Source organism: Silurus meridionalis, chromosome 2, assembly GCF_014805685.1.
Source record: "Silurus meridionalis isolate SWU-2019-XX chromosome 2, ASM1480568v1, whole genome shotgun sequence".
Lineage (NCBI taxonomy): Eukaryota > Metazoa > Chordata > Actinopteri > Siluriformes > Siluridae > Silurus > Silurus meridionalis.
The window spans coordinates 148,172-163,818 of NC_060885.1; the positions used below are offsets into that span (position 1 = coordinate 148,172).

At 45.2% G+C, this 15,647-nt stretch overlaps 2 long non-coding RNA genes across 2 annotated transcripts; both read left to right on the forward strand.

The window, feature by feature from the left end:
• Positions 1-4,560: 4,560 nt before the first annotated feature.
• Positions 4,561-6,786, forward strand: LOC124403151. The gene is made up of 5 exons (XR_006928846.1): positions 4,561-4,643; positions 4,751-4,872; positions 6,344-6,405; positions 6,509-6,609; positions 6,720-6,786. It is a non-coding gene; the product is annotated as an uncharacterized LOC124403151 (long non-coding RNA).
• Positions 6,787-6,962: 176 nt separating this feature from the next.
• Positions 6,963-8,982, forward strand: LOC124403689. Its single transcript, XR_006928929.1, has 4 exons — positions 6,963-7,045; positions 7,153-7,274; positions 8,757-8,818; positions 8,922-8,982. It is a non-coding gene; the product is annotated as an uncharacterized LOC124403689 (long non-coding RNA).
• The last annotated feature ends 6,665 nt before the right edge of the window (positions 8,983-15,647 follow it).

The window sequence follows — 15,647 nt, forward strand, 5'->3', positions numbered from 1 at the left end:
AACACCTACAGTCAAGTGGAGAACGCCATCAATAATGCCGTGAGTGTCCATGCTCGATGCTCGTTGTGGTGGCTGTAGTAGCCTGAGTCTCTTGAAGGCGATCTTGATTGATATCATCTACACGGTTTTCTGAAAACATCTAACATGCCATGAAACTATGTGATATGACAGTATCGCCAACCTTGAGCATTTCTTTGAAGTGAGTGAAACGGATTCACCCTCATGAGCAGGGGCTAAGACGGGCATTTTTTCCTCTATTGCCTGGTATACATCTGATTGAGATGTTGCAGGAACCAAACTACGGGAATCTGTGAAATGTGTCTGTAGCAGAGCTTTGGGTTCGAGGAAGAAAAAAACAGTGGGTTGGCGGGCAAATTATTGGCAGAAACAACTTTATTTTTACATTAGTTTTTTTTATGCTTTCACTCAAACAAACACGGACACACACTACTCTTCATGTTTTCTCTTTTGAGGCTCCATTCTCTCTTCCCTTTTGTCCTTTTTCCTGCTCACTGCATAGGAGAATACAGATTAGTCAAATTCCCGCAGGTGTGTGATTCTCACCGTTTGTCTCCTCGAATCTGGCCTCCTTTCACATAACAGCACTCGGCCATGCACTCTGTGCCACATACCAACGCGCGGTCCAGTCGGCAACTGATTCCCCCCCATGACGTGAAAGAAAATCAGCCGCAGCCATCTGCACCCTCACTCTGTGGACCACCTCGAACTTAAACGGCTGAAGTGCAAGATACCACAGAGTGATCCGCGTGTTGATTTCTTGCATGCGATGGAGCCATTGAGCGGCCCGTGGTCTGAGCAGAGAGTATCGGAGGTGAGGACTGCAAACTTGATGGCCAATCACTCTTTCTCTATAGTGCTGTACCGGCTCACCAACACAGAGAGCTTACAGCTGATGTACAGCAGGTGGGGCGCTCACCCCTCCTCCACCAGCTGGGGCAACGTGGCCTCCAGCCCCCTGTCTGCTGCAAAACAATTGGGAGAGAGATATTGGAAGAATGTAAACGCGGCCCACTGCAGAGGGCAGTTTTTACCCGAGTGGAAGCCTGCTGGCACGACTCAATCCATCTGGTTCTCCCTTTTGGGAAGGCCTGGTATTGTGTCTGCTGGAGCTCGGTGAGCACCTTCACCAGCTCACCCATGACGGCAAGTCATTGGCAGAACCAGCTTTAATTTTACCAGTCGGCGCCGCCACGCCCGATGCCTCAGTGTCCAAGCGACGTCGAGTGCCAATCAATGTTCTAGAGGAGCAGTGGTCCTCTTTTGAGCATTTTCCCCTAAACGAGTCCCTGCTTCACCAACACATACTGGTACAGTGACTGTAACATTGCTGCAGCTGGCTCGGTTCGTTTGTCAATCTCACACTCTCTTGTACCATAACATGGGAATGCTATCTGCATCCATTAATTAAAGAGTTACTAATTTTGGAAGAGGTATTAAAGCAGAATTTAAATTGTGAGATTCTTTGTCATTTAACTCTAAACATTTGACTTTCTCTAGCTAAACACACTGCTCAATGCACCTAATGCAGATCCATTTACACCCAAGTCCTCCAACTACACGTAAGTCCGAGCAGCACAGATTTCTGAATTGATAATAGTTTGTCTACTGCTTTTGCACAGTTGTGGGTATGAACACCATTTCATATTCAGCTTTTTGAAATAGATTATCAGGAAAGCAGATTGGAGGTGAAATTGAGTACAGCTTTCAAAATGGAGATACTAAAAATCCAGTCAACTATCTCAGTGAGCTCCAGAAACAAAGCGGTAAGATGCGCTCCACAATCTTCCTTTTGGATTGTTGTATTATTGGTGCTGAGTGAGATTGAATGGCTTTTGAAATTCTTTTACATTTCAATGAATCCTGTTTCGAGTAGGTATTTATACATCAGGTCCTCCATCAACTTCAAGCGTTCCACTGTTGTCTTCTACAGCCACTCCAAAAACAACGTAAGATTATTTCAGACCTGTATAAGTAAATGGAGATATCAGTCATGGTTGTGAAATTTTGCCTGAAAAGATTAACAATCATTATGCTTTGTGTCTTCAGTACTGGTTCAGCTATGGTGCAGGCCAGAGTGGTCTTCAACTCCTTCACTCCGGTTCCCAGTGAGAGTTTGGCCCTCAGTGCCATCACATCGTTGCTGAGTTCTCGATTCACAAATCTCACTGATACCCTAAAAGTGCTGAATGTGACTTACCAGAGTATGTCTTTGTTTTATTTTCAAACTTAACAGCAACAGCTGTTCACATTACTTTCCCAGTCGCATGAGATATGTTGAATTCTAATGGATGCTTGGTGTAATCCACAGGAATTTCAAACACCTCCTATGCACTCATCTTCAACATCAGCATCAGTAATATTAGCATTTCAGAGAACCGTGAAATTGAGAACAACACCTACAGTCAAGTGGAGAACGCCATCAATAATGCCGTGAGTGTCCATGCTCGATGCTCGTTGTGGTGGCTGTAGTAGCCTGAGTCTCTTGAAGACGATCTTGATTGATATCATCTACACGGTTTTCTGAAAACATCTAACATGTTATGAAACAATGTGATATGACAGTATCGCCAACCTTGAGCATTTCTTTGAAGTGAGTGAAACGGATTCACCCTCATGAGCAGGGGCTAAGACGGGCATTTTTTCCTCTATTGCCTGGTATACATCTGATTGAGATGTTGCAGGAACCAAACTATGGGAATCTGTGAAATGTGTCTGTAGCAGAGCTTTGGGTTCGAGGAAGAAAAAACAGTGGGTTGGCGGGCAAATTATTGGCAGAAACAACTTTATTTTTACATTAGTTTTTTGTTATACTTTCACTCAAACAAACACGGACACACACTACTCTTCATGTTTTCTCTCTTTTGAGGCTCCATTCTCTCTTCCCTTTTGTCCTTGTTTCCCTGCTCACTGCATAGGAGAACACAGATTAGTCAAATTCCCCGCAGGTGTGTGATTCTCACCGTTTGTCTCCTCCGAATCTGGCCTCCTTTCACATAACAGCACTCGGCCATGCACTCTGTGCCACATACCAACACGCGGTCCAGTCGGCAACTGATTCCCCCCCATGGCGTGAAAGAAAATCAGCCGCAGCCATCTGCACCCTCACTCTGTGGACCACCTCGAACTTAAACGGCTGAAGTGCCAGATACCACAGAGTGATCCGCGTGTTGATTTCTTGCATGCGATGGAGCCATTGGAGCGGCCCGTGGTCTGAGCAGAGAGAATCGGAGGGTGAGGACTGCAAACTTGATGGCCAATCACTCTTTCTCTATAGTGCTGTACCGGCTCACCAACACAGAGAGCTTACAGCTGATGTACAGCAGGTGGGGCGCTCACCCCTCCTCCACCAGCTGGGGCAACGTGGCCTCCAGCCCCCTGTCTGCTGCAAAACAATTGGGAGAGAGATATTGGAAGAATGTAAACGCGGCCCACTGCAGAGGGCAGTTTTTACCCGAGTGGAAGCCTGCTGGCACGACTCAATCCATCTGGTTCTCCCTTTTGGGAAGGCCTGGTATTGTGTCTGCTGGAGCTCGGTGAGCACCTTCACCAGCTCACCCATGACGGCAAGTCATTGGCAGAACCAGCTTTAATTTTACCAGTCGGAGCTCGGCCACGCCCCGATGCCTCAGTGTCCAAGCGACGTCGAGTGCCAATCAATGTTCTAGAGGAGCAGTGGTCCTCTTTTGAGCATTTTCCCCTAAACGAGTCCCTGCTTCACCAACACATACTGGTACAGTGACTGTAACATTGCTGCAGCTGGCTCGGTTCGTTTGTCAATCTCACACTCTCTTGTACCATAACATGGGAATGCTATCTGCATCCATTAATTAAAGAGTTACTAATTTTGGAAGAGGTATTAAAGCAGAATTTAAATCGTGAGATTCTTTGTCATTTAACTCTAAACATTTGACTTTCTCTAGCTAAACACACTGCTCAATGCACCTAATGCAGATCCATTTACACCCAAGTCCTCCAACTACACGTAAGTCCAAGCAGCACAGATTTCTGAATTGATAATAGTTTGTCTACTGCTTTTGCACAGTTGTGGGTATGAACACCATTTCATATTCAGCTTTTGAAATAGATTATCAGGAAAGCAGATTGGAGGTGAAATTGAGTACAGCTTTCAAAATGGAGATACTAAAAATCCAGTCAACTATCTCAGTGAGCTCCAGAAACAAAGCGGTAAGATGCGCTCCACAATCTTCCTTTTGGATTGTTGTATTATTGGTGCTGAGTGAGATTGAATGGCTTTTGAAATTCTTTTACATTTCAATGAATCCTGTTTCGAGTAGGTATTTATACATCAGGTCCTCCATCAACTTCAAGCGTTCCACTGTTGTCTTCTACAGCCACTCCAAAAACAACGTAAGATTATTTCAGACCTGTATAAGTAAATGGAGATATCAGTCATGGTTGTGAAATTTTGCCTGAAAAGATTAACAATCATTATGCTTTGTGTCTTCAGTACTGGTTCAGCTATGGTGCAGGCCAGAGTGGTCTTCAACTCCTTCACTCCGGTTCCCAGTGAGAGTTTGGCCTCAGTGCCATCATATCGTTGCTGAGTTCTCGATTCACAAATCTCACTGATACCCTAAAAGTGCTGAATGTGACTTACCAGAGTATGTCTTTGTTTTATTTTCAAACTTAACAGCAACAGCTGTTCACATTACTTTCCCAGTCGCATGAGATATGTTGAATTCTAATGGATGCTTGGTGTAATCCACAGGAATTTCAAACACCTCCTATGCACTCATCTTCAACATCAGCATCAGTAATATTAGCATTTCAGAGAACCGTGAAATTGAGAACAACACCTACAGTCAAGTGGAGAACGCCATCAATAATGCCGTGAGTGTCCATGCTCGATGCTCGTTGTGGTGGCTGTAGTAGCCTGAGTCTCTTGAAGACGATCTTGATTGATATCATCTACACGGTTTTCTGAAAACATCTAACATGCCATTAAACTATGTGATATGACAGTATCGCCAACCTTGAGCATTTCTTTGAAGTGAGTGAAACGGATTCACCCTCATGAGCAGGGGCTAAGACGGGCATTTTTTCCTCTATTGCCTGGTATACATCTGATTGAGATGTTGCAGGAACCAAACTACGGGAATCTGTGAAATGTGTCTGTAGCAGAGCTTTGGGTTCGAGGAAGAAAAAAACAGTGGGTTGGCGGGCAAATTATTGGCAGAAACAACTTTATTTTTACATTAGTTTTTTATGCTTTCACTCAAACAAACACGGACACACTACTCTTCATGTTTTCTCTTTTGAGGCTCCATTCTCTCTTCCCTTTTGTCCTTTTTTCCCTGCTCACTGCATAGGAGAACACAGATTAGTCAAATTCCCCGCAGGTGTGTGATTCTCACCGTTTGTCTCCTCCGAATCTGGCCTCCTTTCACATAACAGCACTCGCCATGCACTCTGTGCCACATACCAACGCGGTCCAGTCGGCAACTGATTCCCCCATGACGTGAAAGAAAATCAGCCGCAGCCATCTGCACCCTCACTCTGTGGACCACCTCGAACTTAAACGGCTGAAGTGCCAGATACCACAGAGTGATCCGCGTGTTGATTTCTTGCATGCGATGGAGCCATTGGAGCGGCCCGTGGTCTGAGCAGAGAGAATCGGAGGTGAGGACTGCAAACTTGATGGCCAATCACTCTTTCTCTATAGTGCTGTACCGGCTCACCAACACAGAGAGCTTACAGCTGATGTACAGCAGGTGGGGCGCTCACCCCTCCTCCACCAGCTGGGGCAACGTGGCCTCCAGCCCCCTGTCTGCTGCAAAACAATTGGGAGAGAGATATTGGAAGAATGTAAACGCGCCCACTGCAGAGGGCAGTTTTACCAGTGGAAGCCTGCTGGCACGACTCAATCCATCTGGTTCTCCCTTTTGGGAAGGCCTGGTATTGTGTCTGCTGGAGCTCGGTGAGCACCTTCACCAGCTCACCCATGACGGCAAGTCATTGGCAGAACCAGCTTTAATTTTACCAGTCGGCGCCGCCACGCCCGATGCCTCAGTGTCCAAGCGACGCCGAGTGCCAATCAATGTTCTAGAGGAGCAGTGGTCCTCTTTTGAGCATTTTCCCCTAAACGAGTCCCTGCTTCACCAACACATACTGGTACAGTGACTGTAACATTGCTGCAGCTGGCTCGGTTCGTTTGTCAATCTCACACTCTCTTGTACCATAACATGGGAATGCTATCTGCATCCATTAATTAAAGAGTTACTAATTTTGGAAGAGGTATTAAAGCAGAATTTAAATCGTGAGATTCTTTGTCATTTAACTCTAAACATTTGACTTTCTCTAGCTAAACACACTGCTCAATGCACCTAATGCAGATCCATTTACACCCAAGTCCTCCAACTACACGTAAGTCCGAAGCAGCACAGATTTCTGAATTGATAATAGTTTGTCTACTGCTTTTGCACAGTTGTGGGTATGAACACCATTTCATATTCAGCTTTTGAAATAGATTATCAGGAAAGCAGATTGGAGGTGAAATTGAGTACAGCTTTCAAAATGGAGATACTAAAAATCCAGTCAACTATCTCAGTGAGCTCCAGAAACAAAGCGGTAAGATGCGCTCCACAATCTTCCTTTTGGATTGTTGTATTATTGGTGCTGAGTGAGATTGAATGGCTTTTGAAATTCTTTTACATTTCAATGAATCCTGTTTCGAGTAGGTATTTATACATCAGGTCCTCCATCAACTTCAAGCGTTCCACTGTTGTCTTCTACAGCCACTCCAAAACAACGTAAGATTATTTCAGACCTGTATAAGTAAATGGAGATATCAGTCATGGTTGTGAAATTTTGCCTGAAAAGATTAACAATCATTATGCTTTGTGTCTTCAGTACTGGTTCAGCTATGGTGCAGGCCAGAGTGGTCTTCAACTCCTTCACTCCGGTTCCCAGTGAGAGTTTGGCCTCAGTGCCATCACATCGTTGCTGAGTTCTCGATTCACAAATCTCACTGATACCCTAAAAGTGCTGAATGTGACTTACCAGAGTATGTCTTTGTTTTATTTTCAAACTTAACAGCAACAGCTGTTCACATTACTTTCCCAGTCGCATGAGATATGTTGAATTCTAATGGATGCTTGGTGTAATCCACAGGAATTTCAAACACCTCCTATGCACTCATCTTCAACATCAGCATCAGTAATATTAGCATTTCAGAGAACCGTGAAATTGAGAACAACACCTACAGTCAAGTGGAGAACGCCATCAATAATGCCGTGAGTGTCCATGCTCGATGCTCGTTGTGGTGGCTGTAGTAGCCTGAGTCTCTTGAAGACGATCTTGATTGATATCATCTACGGTTTTCTGAAAACATCTAACATGCCATTAAACTATGTGATATGACAGTATCGCCAACCTTGAGCATTTCTTTGAAGTGAGTGAAACGGATTCACCCTCATGAGCAGGGGCTAAGACGGGCATTTTTTCCTCTATTGCCTGGTATACATCTGATTGAGATGTTGCAGGAACCAAACTACGGAATCTGTGAAATGTGTCTGTAGCAGAGCTTTGGGTTCGAGGAAGAAAAAACAGTGGGTTGGCGGGCAAATTATTGGCAGAAACAACTTTATTTTTACATTAGTTTTTTTTATGCTTTCACTCAAACAAACACGGACACACACTACTCTTCATGTTTTCTCTTTTGAGGCTCCATTCTCTCTTCCCTTTTGTCCTTTTTTCCCTGCTCACTGCATAGGAGAATACAGATTAGTCAAATTCCCCGCAGGTGTGTGATTCTCACCGTTTGTCTCCTCCGAATCTGGCCTCCTTTCACATAACAGCACTCGGCCATGCACTCTGTGCCACATACCAACGCGCGGTCCAGTCGGCAACTGATTCCCCCCCATGACGTGAAAGAAAATCAGCCGCAGCCATCTGCACCCTCACTCTGTGGACCACCTCGAACTTAAACGGCTGAAGTGCCAGATACCACAGAGTGATCCGCGTGTTGATTTCTTGCATGCGATGGAGCCATTGAGCGGCCCGTGGTCTGAGCAGAGAGAATCGGAGGGTGAGGACTGCAAACTTGATGGCCAATCACTCTTTCTCTATAGTGCTGTACCGGCTCACCAACACAGAGAGCTTACAGCTGATGTACAGCAGGTGGGGCGCTTACCCCTCCTCCACCAGCAGGGGCAACGTGGCCTCCAGCCCCCTGTCTGCTGCAAAACAATTGGGAGAGAGATATTGGAAGAATGTAAACGCGGCCCACTGCAGAGGGCAGTTTTACCCGAGTGGAAGCCTGCTGGCACGACTCAATCCATCTGGTTCTCCCTTTTGGGAAGGCCTGGTATTGTGTCTGCTGGAGCTCGGTGAGCACCTTCACCAGCTCACCCATGACGGCAAGTCATTGGCAGAACCAGCTTTAATTTTACCAGTCGGCGCTCGGCCACGCCCCGATGCCTCAGTGTCCAAGCGACGTCGAGTGCCAATCAATGTTCTAGAGGAGCAGTGGTTCTCTTTTGAGCATTTTCCCCTAAACGAGTCCCTGCTTCACCAACACATACTGGTACAGTGACTGTAACATTGCTGCAGCTGGCTCGGTTCGTTTGTCAATCTCACACTCTCTTGTACCATAACATGGGAATGCTATCTGCATCCATTAATTAAAGAGTTACTAATTTTGGAAGAGGTATTAAAGCAGAATTTAAATCGTGAGATTCTTTGTCATTTAACTCTAAACATTTGACTTTCTCTAGCTAAACACACTGCTCAATGCACCTAATGCAGATCCATTTACACCCAAGTCCTCCAACTACACGTAAGTCCGAAGCAGCACAGATTTCTGAATTGATAATAGTTTGTCTACTGCTTTTGCACAGTTGTGGGTATGAACACCATTTCATATTCAGCTTTTGAAATAGATTATCAGGAAAGCAGATTGGAGGTGAAATTGAGTACAGCTTTCAAAATGGAGATACTAAAATCCAGTCAACTATCTCAGTGAGCTCCAGAAACAAAGCGGTAAGATGCGCCCACAATCTTCCTTTTGGATTGTTGTATTATTGGTGCTGAGTGAGATTGAATGGCTTTTGAAATTCTTTTACATTTCAATGAATCCTGTTTCGAGTAGGTATTTATACATCAGGTCCTCCATCAACTTCAAGCGTTCCACTGTTGTCTTCTACAGCCACTCCAAAAACAACGTAAGATTATTTCAGACCTGTATAAGTAAATGGAGATATCAGTCATGGTTGTGAAATTTTGCCTGAAAAGATTAACAATCATTATGCTTTGTGTCTTCAGTACTGGTTCAGCTATGGTGCAGGCCAGAGTGGTCTTCAACTCCTTCACTCCGGTTCCCAGTGAGAGTTTGGCCCTCAGTGCCATCACATCGTTGCTGAGTTCTCGATTCACAAATCTCACTGATACCCTAAAAGTTCTGAATGTGACTTACCAGAGTATGTCTTTGTTTTATTTTCAAACTTAACAGCAACAGCTGTTCACATTACTTTCCCAGTCGCATGAGATATGTTGAATTCTAATGGATGCTTGGTGTAATCCACAGGAATTTCAAACACCTCCTATGCACTCATCTTCAACATCAGCATCAGTAATATTAGCATTTCAGAGAACCGTGAAATTGAGAACAACACCTACAGTCAAGTGGAGAACGCCATCAATAATGCCGTGAGTGTCCATGCTCGATGCTCGTCGTGGTGGCTGTAGTAGCCTGAGTCTCTTGAAGACGATCTTGATTATTATCATCTACACGGTTTTCTGAAAACATCTAACATGCCATGAAACTATGTGATATGACAGTATCGCCAACCTTGAGCATTTCTTTGAAGTGAGTGAAACGGATTCACCCTCATGAGCAGGGGCTAAGACGGGCATTTTTTCCTCTATTGCCTGGTATACATCTGATTGAGATGTTGCAGGAACCAAACTACGGGAATCTGTGAAATGTGTCTGTAGCAGAGCTTTGGGTTCGAGGAAGAAAAAAACAGTGGGTTGGCGGGCAAATTATTGGCAGAAACAACTTTATTTTTACATTAGTTTTTTTTATGCTTTCACTCAAACAAACACGGACACACACTACTCTTCATGTTTTCTCTCTTTTGAGGCTCCATTCTCTCTTCCCTTTTGTCCTTTTTTCCCTGCTCACTGCATAGGAGAATACAGATTAGTCAAATTCCCCGCAGGTGTGTGATTCTCACCGTTTGTCTCCTCGAATCTGGCCTCCTTTCACATAACAGCACTCGCCATGCACTCTGTGCCACATACCAACGCAGCGGTCCAGTCGGCAACTGATTCCCCCATGACGTGAAAGAAAATCAGCGCAGCCATCTGCACCCTCACTCTGTGGACCACCTCGAACTAAACGGCTGAAGTGCCAGATACCACAGAGTGATCCGCGTGTTGATTTCTTGCATGCGATGGAGCCATTGGAGCGGCCCGTGGTCTGAGCAGAGAGTATCGGAGGGTGAGGACTGCAAACTTGATGGCCAATCACTCTTTCTCTATAGTGCTGTACCGGCTCACCAACACAGAGAGCTTACAGCTGATGTACAGCAGGTGGGGCGCTCACCCCTCCTCCACCAGCTGGGGCAACGTGGCCTCCAGCCCCTGTCTGCTGCAAAACAATTGGGAGAGATATTGGAAGAATGTAAACGCGCCCACTGCAGAGGGCAGTTTTTACCCGAGTGGAAGCCTGCTGGCACGACTCAATCCATCTGGTTCTCCCTTTTGGGAAGGCCTGGTATTGTGTCTGCTGGAGCTCGGTGAGCACCCCTTAACCAGCTCACCCATGACGGCAAGTCATTGGCAGAACCAGCTTTAATTTTACCAGTCGGAGCTCGGCCACGCCCCGATGCCTCAGTGTCCAAGCGACGTCGAGTGCCAATCAATGTTCTAGAGGAGCAGTGGTCCTCTTTTGAGCATTTTCCCCTAAACGAGTCCCTGCTTCACCAACACATACTGGTACAGTGACTGTAACATTGCTGCAGCTGGCTCGGTTCGTTTGTCAATCTCACACTCTCTTGTACCATAACATGGGAATGCTATCTGCATCCATTAATTAAAGAGTTACTAATTTTGGAAGAGGTATTAAAGCAGAATTTAAATCGTGAGATTCTTTGTCATTTAACTCTAAACATTTGACTTTCTCTAGCTAAACACACTGCTCAATGCACCTAATGCAGATCCATTTACACCCAAGTCCTCCAACTACACGTAAGTCCGAAGCAGCACAGATTTCTGAATTGATAATAGTTTGTCTACTGCTTTTGCACAGTTGTGGGTATGAACACCATTTCATATTCAGCTTTTTGAAATAGATTATCAGGAAAGCAGATTGGAGGTGAAATTGAGTACAGCTTTCAAAATGGAGATACTAACAATCCAGTCAACTATCTCAGTGAGCTCCAGAAACAAAGTGGTAAGATGCGCCCACAATCTTCCTTTTGGATTGTTGTATTATTGGTGCTGAGTGAGATTGAATGGCTTTTGAAATTCTTTTACATTTCAATGAATCCTGTTTCGAGTAGGTATTTATACATCAGGTCCTCCATCAACTTCAAGCGTTCCACTGTTGTCTTCTACAGCCACTCCAAAACAACGTAAGATTATTTCAGACCTGTATAAGTAAATGGAGATATCAGTCATGGTTGTGAAATTTTGCCTGAAAAGATTAACAATCATTATGCTTTGTGTCTTCAGTACTGGTTCAGCTATGGTGCAGGCCAGAGTGGTCTTCAACTCCTTCACTCCGGTTCCCAGTGAGAGTTTGGCCCTCAGTGCCATCATATCGTTGCTGAGTTCTCGATTCACAAATCTCACTGATACCCTAAAAGTGCTGAATGTGACTTACCAGAGTATGTCTTTGTTTTATTTTCAAACTTAACAGCAACAGCTGTTCACATTACTTTCCCAGTCGCATGAGATATGTTGAATTCTAATGGATGCTTGGTGTAATCCACAGGAATTTCAAACACCTCCTATGCACTCATCTTCAACATCAGCATCAGTAATATTAGCATTTCAGAGAACCGTGAAATTGAGAACAACACCTACAGTCAAGTGGAGAACGCCATCAATAATGCCGTGAGTGTCCATGCTCGATGCTCGTTGTGGTGGCTGTAGTAGCCTGAGTCTCTTGAAGATGATCTTGATTGATATCATCTACACGGTTTTCTGAAAACATCTAACATGCCATTAAACTATGTGATATGACAGTATCGCCAACCTTGAGCATTTCTTTGAAGTGAGTGAAACGGATTCACCCTCATGAGCAGGGGCTAAGACGGGCATTTTTTCCTCTATTGCCTGGTATACATCTGATTGAGATGTTGCAGGAACCAAACTACGGAATCTGTGAAATGTGTCTGTAGCAGAGCTTTGGGTTCGAGGAAGAAAAAACAGTGGGTTGGCGGGCAAATTATTGGCAGAAACAACTTTATTTTTACATTAGTTTTTTTTATGCTTTCACTCAAACAAACACGGACACACACTACTCTTCATGTTTTCTCTCTTTTGAGGCTCCATTCTCTCTTCCCTTTTGTCCTTTTTTCCCTGCTCACTGCATAGGAGAACACAGATTAGTCAAATTCCCCGCAGGTGTGTGATTCTCACCGTTTGTCTCCTCCGAATCTGGCCTCCTTTCACATAACAGCACTCGGCCATGCACTCTGTGCCACATACCAACGCGCGGTCCAGTCGGCAACTGATTCCCCCCCATGACGTGAAAGAAAATCAGCCGCAGCCATCTGCACCCTCACTCTGTGGACCACCTCGAACTTAAACGGCTGAAGTGCCAGATACCACAGAGTGATCCGCGTGTTGATTTCTTGCATGCGATGGAGCCATTGGAGCGGCCCGTGGTCTGAGCAGAGAGAATCGGAGGGTGAGGACTGCAAACTTGATGGCCAATCACTCTTTCTCTATAGTGCTGTACCGGCTCACCAACACAGAGAGCTTACAGCTGATGTACAGCAGGTGGGGCGCTTACCCCTCCTCCACCAGCAGGGGCAACGTGGCCTCCAGCCCCCTGTCTGCTGCAAAACAATTGGGAGAGAGATATTGGAAGAATGTAAACGCGCCCACTGCAGAGGGCAGTTTTACCAGTGGAAGCCTGCTGGCACGACTCAATCCATCTGGTTCTCCCTTTTGGGAAGGCCTGGTATTGTGTCTGCTGGAGCTCGGTGAGCACCTTCACCAGCTCACCCATGACGGCAAGTCATTGGCAGAACCAGCTTTAATTTTACCAGTCGGCGCCGCCACGCCCGATGCCTCAGTGTCCAAGCGACGTCGAGTGCCAATCAATGTTCTAGAGGAGCAGTGGTTCTCTTTTGAGCATTTTCCCCTAAACGAGTCCCTGCTTCACCAACACATACTGGTACAGTGACTGTAACATTGCTGCAGCTGGCTCGGTTCGTTTGTCAATCTCACACTCTCTTGTACCATAACATGGGAATGCTATCTGCATCCATTAATTAAAGAGTTACTAATTTTGGAAGAGGTATTAAAGCAGAATTTAAATCGTGAGATTCTTTGTCATTTAACTCTAAACATTTGACTTTCTCTAGCTAAACACACTGCTCAATGCACCTAATGCAGATCCATTTACACCCAAGTCCTCCAACTACACGTAAGTCCGAAGCAGCACAGATTTCTGAATTGATAATAGTTTGTCTACTGCTTTTGCACAGTTGTGGGTATGAACACCATTTCATATTCAGCTTTTGAAATAGATTATCAGGAAAGCAGATTGGAGGTGAAATTGAGTACAGCTTTCAAAATGGAGATACTAAAAATCCAGTCAACTATCTCAGTGAGCTCCAGAAACAAAGCGGTAAGATGCGCTCCACAATCTTCCTTTTGGATTGTTGTATTATTGGTGCTGAGTGAGATTGAATGGCTTTTGAAATTCTTTTACATTTCAATGAATCCTGTTTCAGTAGGTATTTATACATCAGGTCCTCCATCAACTTCAAGCGTTCCACTGTTGTCTTCTACAGCCACTCCAAAACAACGTAAGATTATTTCAGACCTGTATAAGTAAATGGAGATATCAGTCATGGTTGTGAAATTTTGCCTGAAAAGATTAACAATCATTATGCTTTGTGTCTTCAGTACTGGTTCAGCTATGGTGCAGGCCAGAGTGGTCTTCAACTCCTTCACTCCGGTTCCCAGTGAGAGTTTGGCCCTCAGTGCCATCACATCGTTGCTGAGTTCTCGATTCACAAATCTCACTGATACCCTAAAAGTGCTGAATGTGACTTACCAGAGTATGTCTTTGTTTTATTTTCAAACTTAACAGCAACAGCTGTTCACATTACTTTCCCAGTCGCATGAGATATGTTGAATTCTAATGGATGCTTGGTGTAATCCACAGGAATTTCAAACACCTCCTATGCACTCATCTTCAACATCAGCATCAGTAATATTAGCATTTCAGAGAACCGTGAAATTGAGAACAACACCTACAGTCAAGTGGAGAACGCCATCAATAATGCCGTGAGTGTCCATGCTCGATGCTCGTTGTGGTGGCTGTAGTAGCCTGAGTCTCTTGAAGACGATCTTGATTGATATCATCTACACGGTTTTCTGAAAACATCTAACATGCCATGAAACTATGTGATATGACAGTATCGCCAACCTTGAGCATTTCTTTGAAGTGAGTGAAACGGATTCACCCTCATGAGCAGGGGCTAAGACGGGCATTTTTTCCTCTATTGCCTGGTATACATCTGATTGAGATGTTGCAGGAACCAAACTACGGAATCTGTGAAATGTGTCTGTAGCAGAGCTTTGGGTTCGAGGAAGAAAAACAGTGGGTTGGCGGGCAAATTATTGGCAGAAACAACTTTATTTTTACATTAGTTTTTTATGCTTTCACTCAAACAAACACGGACACACACTACTCTTCATGTTTTCTCTTTTGAGGCTCCATTCTCTCTTCCCTTTTGTCCTTTTTTCCCTGCTCACTGCATAGGAGAACACAGATTAGTCAAATTCCCCGCAGGTGTGTGATTCTCACCGTTTGTCTCCTCCGAATCTGGCCTCCTTTCACATAACAGCACTCGGCCATGCACTCTGTGCCACATACCAACGCGCGGTCCAGTCGGCAACTGATTCCCCCCCATGACGTGAAAGAAAATCAGCCGCAGCCATCTGCACCCTCACTCTGTGGACCACCTCGAACTTAAACGGCTGAAGTGCCAGATACCACAGAGTGATCCGCGTGTTGATTTCTTGCATGCGATGGAGCCATTGGAGCGGCCCGTGGTCTGAGCAGAGAGTATCGGAGGGTGAGGACTGCAAACTTGATGGCCAATCACTCTTTCTCTATAGTGCTGTACCGGCTCACCAACACAGAGAGCTTACAGCTGATGTACAGCAGGTGGGGCGCTCACCCCTCCTCCACCAGCTGGGGCAACGTGGCCTCCAGCCCCCTGTCTGCTGCAAAACAATTGGGAGAGAGATATTGGAAGAATGTAAACGCGGCCCACTGCAGAGGGCAGTTTTTACCCGAGTGGAAGCCTGCTGGCACGACTCAATCCATCTGGTTCTCCCTTTTGGGAAGGCCTGGTATTGTGTCTGCTGGAGCTCGGTGAGCACCTTCACCAGCTCACCCATGACGGCAAGTC